General features: G+C 44.0%; 1 long non-coding RNA gene across 1 annotated transcript; it reads left to right on the top strand.

Annotated features, from left to right (window-relative positions):
- Nucleotides 1–4,496: 4,496 nt before the first annotated feature.
- LOC143740115 (uncharacterized) lies at nucleotides 4,497–7,245 on the top strand. The gene is made up of 3 exons (XR_013204744.1): nucleotides 4,497–4,929; nucleotides 6,029–6,826; nucleotides 6,935–7,245. It is a non-coding gene; the product is annotated as an uncharacterized LOC143740115 (long non-coding RNA).
- The last annotated feature ends 5,344 nt before the right edge of the window (nucleotides 7,246–12,589 follow it).

Raw genomic sequence — 12,589 nt, 5'->3', positions numbered from 1 at the left:
GCAGAATGTCTCTTGTGTAGGTGATTCGGGCTTCCTGGCCACTATACATGTAGTGGTTGTAGCCGGTGGCATGTTTGGCATGATTGATTAAGAAAGTGATCAAAATCACCAGCAAAATAACTGGGCTCGGCTTCATTCTGAGCCCTAAACATTCATCTATCTAAAAAAACGTACTTTAGTCGTCAATATTCTGATGGATTGTAAAAAAATTACTAAAACTGACAGGCACAGCTGACAGACGCGCAAAGAGACTGTGTCGCCGCTCGCGCATGCGCCACAAGACATTCTCAGAGGCGTTCTCCTGAAGAAGCAGACTCATATTTTGAAGTTAAAACACTCTCAGATAGATCGCAGAGCAGCAACAGCATTCACCATCTGGCTCTGAAGCAAAAGACAAGGATGCGAGGCACCCGCTACTCATTATATGCTGGCGCCGCGATGCACAGCAGCTGATGCAATTATCGCATGCCAATGTGCATTGGCTTGTTTAGTTACACTCGAAGTAGATAGGCTCTCGCTAGCGATCCCCATTTGTCAGTCTAGACTGGTGAAGACTGGCGAAGGGGAACGGAACCACTTTTGATGTCTGCCATTTTGTGTTAGTCTCGGGGGAACTCCTAGAACTAGTGTCATGTATTTGTCTCTTGTTTTGTGTGCAAACACATGGCCGGTTGTTTTGGGCTATGTGTTTGCATTGTCTTGTTTTACCTCGTTTCCTTGTTAATGTTGTATCAGTGTCACCTGTAATTGTGATCATGTGTCCTTACCACGCTCCTTGTTCCCTCGTTAGTATTGATGTTCATCAGTGTCACCTGTACCTTTGTGATTATGTGTTCTATGTAAGCTTTCGGTGTTTGTTCCTCACTGCTGGTTCGTCTTGTTAACTTTCGGTTATGTGAGTATTGTGATCTGTCTGTTAATGTTCCAGTTTAATTTTATTGTCAAGTCTAGTTATTGTCTTAGTTACTGTTTGTTTGCCCGATTGTGGGTCTTTATTTTCCGGTTATAAATAAATCGTGTTTTGTGAAAGGTACTGTCTGCGCTTGGGTTCTATTTAGCGTAACGTGACAACTAGCTTGTTAAGGACAGATCGTGGCCATGATATAATTTTAGGTAACGGCATCCTCAGTTGGTTTTGGCTTCCTTAGTGCCCTAGGTAAGATTATATAGGAGCCTCTAAATTAGGAAAAAAACCCAAACTGAACTATTATTGTTATTAATACAGATCTATAAACCAAAAATTTCAAAACATTTTTAATTTATTGAATAAACGTTGTTATTTCAGGCCAAATACAATAAGAATATCAATAAAAAAATAAAAGTGGTTTGGGTTAATAATGCTAATGTTACTTCAAAACGTATTGTATTATTTGATGATATTACATTGACATTATTAATTAATTGACTAATTTAATGAATGAGGACCAAATTTGTTTGCTGTAATCCACTAATGTATCCACCTTATTATCAATGCAGAAGTAAGCTATTTTACGTGAATATGCAAGACTTCCAATTAATTTGCTGCCCAGAGTGTTACTGCCAGGAACCGCCACTAGACATCTTCATGAATTTAAAATTAATTAAGACGTTTTAAGGTAACATTTTTTGCTGCATGTGATTTAAAGACATAAATTAATCAAATGTGACAGTGTTATGTCATGAATTTAAAATTAATTAAGACGTTTTAAGGTAACATTTTTTGCTGCATGTGATTTAAAGACATAAATTAATCAAATGTGACAGTGTTATGTCACTTGTCGTCAGCTATTTGATGCAAGGAGGCTTTGTCATTTATTTATTTTGCAGGTTTTCAGCATAAGAAGTCCATGCAGTGCCGCTTCTGCAAGTTTTCATCAAATCACCAAGACATCCTTTTCAAGCACTACAGAACTTGCCATTGGTCAGTTAATGCAACTTTCTTTCCCTGTTTTCACCCAGAAAGTGTTTGTATTTTAAAAAACAATTGGGGCTTTAAAAACACATCTGTGGAGGGTACATCCAAAGACGGGCATTAAGGAGTATGCCACATTTTCTAGTGACAACTGTGATTTTAAGGACATATGCTCTCAGTCAACATTTCTTCACCATTTAAGAATACATGAGCTCAAAGTACCTCCTGTGAGAATACTAAAATCCTACCCGCAAGGGCCTACCTGGCCAGTCCCTCGCTCCCCTGCAACAGTTTACCATAGGAGGCCCAATGGAGAGATTGGGGGTGAATGTAATGGGTCCTTTTCCATGTTCGGATAGGGGTAACAGGTTTGTGCTGACGGCTATGGATTATTTCACTAAATGGCCAGAAGCTTACGCACTGCCTGACCAAGAAGCCGAGACAGTGGGGAACGCGTTGGTGGATGGCATGTTCAGCCGGTTCGGGGTTGTTGAAACCATACACAGCGATCAAAACCGGAATTTTCGCGTGTCTTCTCGCTGATGTGTGAAAAATTAGGGATTCACAAAACAAGGACCACCCCTTTGCATCCCCAAAGTGATGGCCTTGTTGAGAGGTTTAACAGGACACTGGCGGAACAGCAGGCCATTGTGTCTGCCAAGCATCAGTGAGATTGGGATACGCACTTGCAATTTATCCTAATGGCGTACCGATCCACTGTGCAAGACTCAACATCTTTCTCGCCCTTTTAATGTTGGGGTGGGAGATCAGAGCACCTGGGGAAATGGCTCTCGGGAGGCCATCTGATGTGCCTGCTGTGCCCCCGGGCCCTAAGTATGCTAGGAAGCTTCAGGACTCATTGGAAGCTGCTCATAATTTTGCAAGGAAGCAGTTGTTAAAAGCAGGGACCCGGCAGAGGCGAAATTATGACCTGAAAGCAAAAGGGGGGCATTTCACTGTGGGAGAGCTGGTGTGGGTGTAGCCCTCAGAGAAAGAAGGGGAGGTGCCCTAAACTGGACTCCAAGTGGGTTGGGCCGTAAAGTGTTCTGGAGAGAATCGCAGAAGTAAAAAAAATAAAAACATAACACAAACATAAAAAAATCTTAAGCTCAAACTTGACTTTTGACCACTATTTTAAAGTTACTGTACTCTGCCTTTGTATTGTCGGCACAAAGTGAGAAGTCATGCCAAGGCAAATGGCAGTAACTTCCACATTATCAATATTTGGTTGCTGATCACCATTAACAAAATCATTATAGCAACACCTGTATAAAATCTAGTGGTCATGGCATTTATTTTGTATGATTTACAATTAGGCCCTACTTATAGCCATCTACTTATTGCTATCCTGTGCTTTGGTTGCATTCTGGTGGCCCTATTAATAGCCTACATTAGACATGACAAAATACCTCCATAGCGGTAAAAAGTATCTTCAAGTGGTACCGAGTGGCATAAGACTTGCTAAACATGCATTCAAAAAGATCACGATAAAACAGATCCTCACGCACATTCAACCCGAAGACTGATTTATAGCAGTGGATCTTAAAGACGCATACTTTCACAGGGGCTTACCGAGATTCGTGTTCGAAGGTGTCACGCTCCTCGTCCGTTCACGAAAAGTAGCCTGCACAGTGCTTTCCCCCTTGAGACTCAGTAGGGAGCACGTTCTGGACTACCTAGACGACTAATGCATTTATAGCACAACCTCTGTGTTCTGCGTCTTTTCAGTATGCGGTAGTTTCAGCTGTCTGTCCTATAATTGTGCTTGTGCACTTCGCTCGTCCCGTGAATTTATTCCGGACGCTGTGATTGTATGTATAACCTGCTTGTAACAGCTGGTCAGATGTTGTATGCACCAGCACTTCTTGCATCCATATTTTGTATGCACCAATATACCCTTGTTGCTTCATTATTATCACTCCCTGTGATATATCAGTCCCGCGTCGGCCCGACCGTGTTCAGGGCGGTGCTGAAGGCGCCGGCGACGTTTTGGCATTCTGCCAGCTAGATGCATGATTGTTTCAACCAGGTCCGGTATCCGAACTGGGTGAGGCGGGGCTTTAGTTCTTTGTTGTATTCACCTGCCACGGCATGTGTAACTTTTTTCTGTATTCTCTGCATATATTCTTCGCGATCGATATCGCACGTTTGTCGATGGAGCCGGTTCAGAGCATACTAAATGTTCTGACCGCATTAGTGCAGGACAAAGCTCTGAGGACATCAGAAGTTACAGGGACTGATGGCAGCTGTGCAAAGTACACAGACTACACTGTAATTTACATTTTAATGGAGAGTAAAACAAAGGCAGAGCACCGTATAATCTGATAGGTAGCATTATTTGATAGAACACCGGCAGAGTAACTTCATATTGACGTGCGGCTAAACAAAGGCAGAGTACCATAACTCAATTTGAGCGTTCCAAAACAAAGCCAAAGAGCGGTAACTGGTGTTACTGTGTTCTGACTTGGTTTCTCATGGGCTTTTGAAAGTTACGGTTAAGACAACCCAATATTTTCTCGAAAAAATAACGGATTCAACTCAAGATACTTATCCACATGATAAAGGAGGTCTTGAATGTGCCAAAAATATCAATAACTAATACGGTCTTTTACCTTTGCACGGCAGAGTTCTTAACCTGCAAACCTCACATTCATATAGTCCGGTTTCACTAACACAGGAAGGGCAACTGTGGCCTCAGTAAGTCAGAAGGCCGCCGAGACAGTTCAGAGACTTTGTTTGTTCCCTCAAGGTCGAGGAACTTTGTGAAGGGGGAGCAGTGTAGCAAGTCTAAAGACTGTTTATGTTCAATATCAGGTGCAATCTATTTGCATGTATTTTCTTTCATGTGTTATTTGTTCTGGTTTTGTGGGGTTTTAAGGCGAGGGCCGTTCTTCTAAAGAATGAGCCTGTTCAGTTATGTGTGGGCGGGGGTTGGAGGAAAAGGAGTTCCTGAAGTTTGAGGTTCGTTGGATTGTGTGAGGCAAGAGCATCGGCCACACACGTGCTCACGTTAATAAAAGAGCATTTAAAGGTGCAATGTGTAAAAATTTTGAGTATCTATTAACAGAAATGCAATATGACACCCATAACTATGTGTTCAGTGGTGTATAAAGAACTTACTTAATAAACCGTAATGTTTTTATTACCTTAGAATGAGGCATTTATATCTACATAGGCGCAGGAATCCCCTTCTATGAAGGTCGACATATTGTGACGTCATGTTTCTACCGTAGCCGACAGCGAACAAACAGCGTTACAGAGCGCGTTTCGTCACTACCTTGAAAGAGAAGCCGCAGAAAGCTAGAAGCTAGCCATAAACACCGTGAGTAGTGACTTTTCCCTTGTCAGTGGTGTAAAATATGTAGTTGGATTGTTTCATGTAACTTAATTCTTCTCCCTCGCTGTGTTATGGCTTTGCTATGTGGGGATAAATGTGCTGGTTACGTTCGTGAGACAGCTGATTAGTACTCTTGTCATTGATCGTAAAACAGTTACAGGAATCACCAACCCGTCGATCTTGGAAGCATTTTAAGTCGATCAAGTTTCCAAAATCAGAGAAAAAAGCATATTGTGTGTATTAAATGGTGTCTAGGGGATGCGGAGGCGCGCGCGCTGTTACAATCACGTTATTTTTGCCGCACGCACCTTTGGGCTCATGCGGACGCGTCCAGTATAAACAAGGCTTAACGCTTTAACCAGCTCAGCAGCAGTAACAGCTCATATTACCCAGCTAAATTTTTACTACCCTGTTAGAAAAAATATATAGTTGCATAGTTTCATGTGGTTCTTCTCCCTCGCTGTATTATGGGTTTGCTATGTGGGGAGAAATGTGCTGGTTATTTTTGTGAGACAACAAACTAATTACTATTATTATATTACGTATTAAGACCCTTGATCCTCACCTGACTATGGCTTTGTAAACTTTATCCATGATGTGGTTTATAATGGACTGTGGTACAGAAACTTGGTTTACTCTGGCTATTCTCTGCTGTCTCAGACGACGATGTTTGTCCCGTTTTAGCCACCGTAGCTTCTCGAAAGGGAGGGGTGAGCGGTGGGCTGAGCCCTTAGTGTAAACCCGCAACCGAACCGCTAGATGTCGCTAAAAGTCACACACTGCACCTTTAAACTGTTAAGTGAGTCTATCATTTTCTCCCATCGCTACAATAAGATTTCCATCTTCAACTATTGCATTTTATACAATGTTGGCTATTAAGGAAATGTACTCATGCACATAATATATCTTTCTTTTAATGCACACATTCTAAATACTTGAGACATTGACGTAAGTAAGATCATTTCAGAAAACAAATGTGTCCAGACTCATGCACGGGCCAAACACCTGGGGGGAAAAAAGAAAAAGATTTGCACTCACACAATGAAGCACAAGGGCAGCAGGACCTCTGTTAGATCACAGTGACTGGAGGGAAGAGGCAAGGGCACAGCGTTATGCAATAATCCATGTCAGTGTAGAGAACACACTGTGCCGGAACTGCAATCTCTCCTGCCTCTGTCCCAGGCCCTGTTTCTGAAATATCTGCGAAAGACCTCCCACATAGAGACAAAATGAATAGGAAAAGAGTCAATCAAAATCATTTAAATTTACAGAATGTTGCTAAGAGAAGGCTTTGTTTAGGAAAAAGTGGACACTTTGATCAGCATTCGCAGACTGCATGAATTTGTTTCTATCGAAAACCAGTTAAGCACAAACAATTCCCTGCATCCATTTAATCTATCTATGCAACAGTAATCTATCTGTCGGGATGTCCTACCAACACTACATACAATTGGTGCATTCAGATTCTAAGGTTCTTTCAACTATTGTCTTAAAATTGGCCAAATTGACACTGCTTTGTTTTGTTAGTTTAAATTTGTTCTCAGACCTTAACACATGACACAAGTTCCAAGAATGGTGACAATCAACAAATGAAAAAGGTGAGTTCACAATGAAATCAAAATTGTGACCATTCTTGTTTTATGAAATATTGCAGTATTTGTAATAAATTATAAATCCGTGCACAATTTTTTTTTTTTTTTTTGCAGCGACATCTCTTCTTTGACGACGTGTTCACCATCGCAAGGGCAGGACAACCTGTCACTCACATGAGACCGCAGCAATAGCAAACCACCACCATCCAACAAAATCAAGTCCCGTCCCAATTTTTTTCTATTTCGAGAAGCCGTTTCACTTCGATATATTGCAGGGAAGAAAAGACTATTGCAACTTCTGTTTCATGCCAACTTTAACATCACAACGCAACAATAATGGCAAAACAACAACAAAGTTAAACAGAAAGTCCTGTAACATTATCCACATAATTTATTTATTCATGCTGCAATGCATGCTGGGATTTCACAAACACATTTCAGCACATTTCAGCAATACTGTTCAAGTTCAAATTCTTCATTGAGACACATGTGTTTGACTAGTCAGGATGGGTTTATATATAAACCGATCCAGACTAGTCAAACACGTGTCTCAATGAAGAATTTTATATATATATATATATATATATATATATATATATTTTTTTTTTTTACCCAAGGTTACAGGTTAGGTTAAGTATTATGGTTCTGGTACAGTTAGGGTTTGGTATTTGTTTCACTGTTGTGTAGGCAATCAACATTAACCACTGAAGTCTTTAGGATCAACTGATTTGAGGGGAAAAACTCACTTTGCATACAAAAGCAAGTTATATTTTGAGTCCATGTTTAATATTTAATATGTTTGCAGTAAAGTGGATCTGAACATGCTTTTACCAAATCACTTTCTCATGTACCATGTAAAATTTAATTTTGAGTATTTTCGTCTTGCTTTCTCAGAACAAGACAAGAAGATTGAGGATCCAAATGCAGTTCCCTTTCAAGGGAACTCGAGCTGCGTTGAGACGCGGTGGGAACGCTCTGCGTGATTGCGTCGTGAAGCACGTGTATAATCAGTCCAATGGAAGAGCGAGACGTCATAGGCGGTGACGTCATAGACCAGGAAGCTATAAAGCACACCAGAAAACAGACCGCGACAGCTTCTGTTGCCTTCAGCAAGCGATCTGTGTATTCTGTCCTTGTCATATTTATTGTTGTCTGTCAAGTTGCAATATATATATATATTATGGCAAAAGAGAGCAAGCAGCTTTTGTGTTGTTCCCTGCCCACGTTATATCACGGGTGGGGACACACACATCAGCTTTTTGTTACTATTTGGGAGTGGAGCATGCCACAGTCAGTTCTCGAGGGGGCTGACTGTGAGCATTGCGAGAAACTGTCCGTGAGGACGCTCCGCTCCCGCCGGGCGTTCTTCGAGGAGGACGGTTCGGTTCGCGCTCCCCGCGGCGGGTCCCGATGCACGGCAACGACTCGCATTTTGGGGTTCGCAAACGGATCTGACAGCGGGGGTTGGGACGGGCTCTGCCCTATCTCAGCTTTCACCTGCCAGATCCAGTGCTGGCGATTTCCAGTTCCGAGGAATTGGTATCGCTAGTGTTTTGTTTAGAAAAAGAGAACAAAACAAATAAAGATATTAAGAAAAGGCAGATGTTTGAGTTTTCAATAAATGAATAAATAAGTCAGCTCATAACTCTGTTGAATAAAGAGGAGCTTTAAAAGGAGGTTTATCTAGTGTTGTTGCTAGTTAAATATTTTCTGGCCAGCTGAACTTTATGAGAGTGAAAATAAGGAGTTTATTAGATGAAATAAATCTAAAAACAAAAAAACTCTGTATCTCAGCCTCCTCGTCGGGGACTGCCGTTTTTCCCTATCTCCACACCACACTGAGGTGTCAAGATCGTGGAATAAGTCGGTTTCTATTTTATGTGTTTAATGCCCTACGTCTAACTATAGTAATGCTATGGGTATTAAGTATCATGGTATGACAGTGCCTCGGGTTAAAGAGACGCTTGCTAGCTTTCTCTCTCCCGAGTCGGCGTCATAATTTTTAACCCCGACGTTACCCACCAGCCATCTAAATAAAAAATTTTTTAGGCAACGCTGGTGGGTAAATTATAAAGACATGGATGAATGTGAGGTTGTCAGCACTGACGCTATTCGAGAATTGCGTCGTGCAAAAACAGATAAACTATACTGGGGAGGGACGGTTTCGAGAAATCGTTTCTCCTCTGCGTCCTCTGGGTGGCGACTCTCTGAGGAGGGTCGCACACGGCCAGTTCGGTTGTTTTCCTGCTGGTGGCCACGGACTGATATATATATATATATATATATATATATATATATATATATATATATATATATATATATATATATATATATATATATATATATATATATATATATATATATATACGTTTTTCTGATTTAAAAGTAAAGAAAAATAAGATAAAATTATGTCTGTTCTTCTGGATGCTCCGCTTTCAAGAAACTAAGAATAAACCGTTCAGCGGCGTTCCAGAGGTTTCTTTCTCACCAATCTATGTTCCTGAGACTGCTGGGCGGAGCAGTCTCAGTCTACTAAGCTCCTCGCAGCACAGCGAGCATCGCCATTTGGGCTCCTCCACAATCAAAGGGGACTTGGGTGGCAGTAGCAGTCTAGCCAGTTAGAGATATGCAAGATCTGAGGACTATTTTATCTCTAAAAAAGCTTGGACAATAGGAAGCCCTGATGCCGAGGCTATCAGGCTTCTAAAGGGTGGTCCCCTCCGGGGTAGGGATGGTTTTTGAGAAAATCGTTTCTCCTCGGCGCCCTCTGGGGTGCGACTCTCTGAGGAGGGTCGCAGCGCTGCCAGTTCGGTTTTCCTGCCGGTTCGCCGTTCAGGACACCAAGGTGTCAGTGTCCCCAAACGATCCTCCGAGGGGGGTCGTAGAGCAGTCAGTTCGGTTTCCATGCCGGTTCGCCGTTTCAGGGTGCCGAGGTGCCTGCTTTTTCCAATGATCCTCCGAGGAGGGTCATTGGAACTAAGTTATTTAAAGGGAGGCAAGATCTGAGGACTGTCATCTCTAATAAAGCTTCTGAGGGCTCCTCCGGGGCAGGGACGGTTTTGAGAAATCGTTTCTCCTCGGCGCCCTCTGGGGTGCGACTCTCTGAGGAGGGTCGCAGCGCTGCCAGTTCGGTTGTTCCCTGCCGGTTCGCCGTTCAGGGCACCGAGGTGTCAGCGTCCCCATACGATCCTCCGAGGAGGGTCGTAGAACGGTCAGTTCGGTTGTTCCCTGCCGGTTCGCTGCTTCAGGGCACCGTACTGACTGTTCAACCAAATCCAGAGGCCAGTCTTGAGAGACTGGTTCCCCTAGTAGAATTTCTGGCAGCGTGGAAACTACTGCCACATATTTCTCGGTGGGTCCTGCACACTATAGAAAAGGGTTCAGAATTCGGTTCTTGTCCGCCCAGATTTCTAGGGGTCCTCCCCACTGTGGTGGACCCCGAGCAGGCTTTGGTTATGGAGCAGGAAGTACTGACACTTCTGCAAAAGGAGCTGTAGAAGGGGTTCCTCCTCCCGGCAGACAGTCAGGGTTTTACTGCCATTATTTCATTGTTCCGAAAGAGGATGAGGGGTTGCGTCCTACTCTAGACCTGCGTCAATTAAACAGCATATTATGCTTACGCTAAATATGATTGTGTCACAGATTCAGTCCGAGGACTGGTTTGTCACAATAGAGTTAAAGGACGCTTACTTATCTATCCATCCTCATCACAGGAGGTTCCTGAGGTTTGCTTTCAGGGGCGAAGCATACCAGTATCGGGTTCTTCCATTCGGCCTAGGTTATCACCCCACACCTTTTACAATATGCGTGGATGCAGCTCTGGCTCCTCTGAGATTCCAGGGCATTCGCGTATTAAATTATATCGACGATTGGTTGATTTTTAGCTCAGTCCGAGCTTTTGGCAGTTCAACATCGAGATGTCGTTCTGTCCCACATAAGGAGGTTGGGGTTGCGGCTCAACACCAAAAAGAGTGTACTCCTCCCAGCTTGAGGACCACTTTCTAGGTGTATTATGGGATTCGACAACAATGCAAGCACGTCTGTCTCCTGCACGTATTTCTGCGATTCTCACAGCCGTAAAGAATGTAAAACTAGGTCAGTCACTCACTGCAAACAGTCTCTGAGACTGTTGGGGCTCATGGTAGTTGCGTCTAACGTAGTTACTTTTGGCCTTCTGTACATGAGACCCCTGCAGTGGTGGCTCGGGACCAAGGGGTTTTCTCCGAGGGGAAATCCGTTTTTCGCATGATCAAGGTCACGCGGCTATGCCTTCGTGCCTCGGTCATGTGGAAGAAACCTTGGTTCCTCGCCCAGGGCCCAGTGCTGGGTGCTTCTTGTCGACGCGTTACGCTATCGACGGATGCTTCCCTCACAGGATGGGGGGCGGTCATGAGTGGCCGCTCGGTGAACGGTCTTTGGCTGGGGCTCATGGCAGTTGCGTCCAACGTAGTTACTTTTGGCCTTCTGTACATGAGACCCCTGCAGTGGTGGCTCGGGACCAAGGGGTTTTCTCCGAGGGGAAATCCGTTTTCGCATGATCAAGGTCACGCGGCTATGCCTTCGTGCCTCGGTCATGTGGAAGAACCTTGGTTCCTCGCCCAGGCCCGGTGTTGGGGGCTTCTTGTCGACGCATAATTTCGACGGATGTTTCCCTCACAAGTCGGGGGCAATCATGAGTGGTTGGTCGGCGAAGGGTCCGGACAACACACTGATGGTCTCGTATATCAGAGCAGATATCCTGTTGAGGCAGGGGCTGTGGCCCGGGGAATGGAGACTTCACCCCGAGGTGGTGGAGCTTCTCAGGGAGAACTTCGGTCAAACTACAAGTCGACCTTTCGCATCGCTTGTACAATGCATTGCCCTTGTGTTTCTCCCTCACGCATCCAGCACCGCTTGGACTGGATGTAATGTAATAGGTGTGGTTGCCACTACACCTATACGCTTTTCCCGATATCTTTGCTCCTGGGAGCTCTGGAGTTGTGGATACTGTGGGCTCGGCCTCTGAGGGGGCCCAGCTCATAGATTCAGGTTTCTCGACCGAGGTCGTGGAGACCATACTCCAGTCTAGAGCTCCCTCCACGAGAAGACTAATATGCTGTTCTCTGCCTGGTGCAGAGAACGCCTTCTGAATCTCGTTTCTGCCCTTTTTGGTACAGTACTTGATTTCTGTAATGAATGTTTCTTTGCTGGGCTATCTCTGAGGAGAGATCCCTAATTTCGTGTTCTCCGTGGTACATGAGGCTGAGGCCTGCACGTACTTGGATTTGCACCTGGTTGGTGGTAGTATTTCTTCACCCCAGATCGGGTTGTATTTCTAGGTCCCTACTAAATGTGCGGTCATTTGTGCTCCAGGCCTTCTGTCCTCCACCTTTAATACCCCAGATCAGGAAATCTTAAATCTGGTATGCCCTGTCCGGGCTTTGGATGCTTAGGTCCACAGAGCTGCTCAGTGGCGTTTATCAGAACAATTATTTGTCTGCTTCGGGTAACCTAAGATAGGTTGCCCTGCATCTAAACAGATAATGAGCAAGTGGGTAGTTGAGGCTATCTCACTTGTTTATGAAGCGGCCGGACAGCGTTCACCTGTGGCTGTTCAGGCCCATTCTACTAGGAGTATGGCTGCCTCTAGGCTTTAATTTCGGGTGTTTCCCTTCAGGATATTTGTAATGCGGCAGGCTGGTCCTTACCTCATACATTTGTCAGATTTTATGACCTACACCTCTCCACTCCCGGGGCTAGGTTGCTTGCTTCTAGTGTGCGCAAGGACTT

This window comes from Siphateles boraxobius, unplaced genomic scaffold (genome assembly GCF_051911475.1).
Source record: "Siphateles boraxobius isolate OS27281-9 unplaced genomic scaffold, OSU_SipBor_1 17, whole genome shotgun sequence".
Taxonomy (NCBI): Eukaryota; Metazoa; Chordata; class Actinopteri; order Cypriniformes; family Leuciscidae; genus Siphateles; species Siphateles boraxobius.
This window is presented reverse-complemented; position numbering and strand designations above follow the sequence as displayed.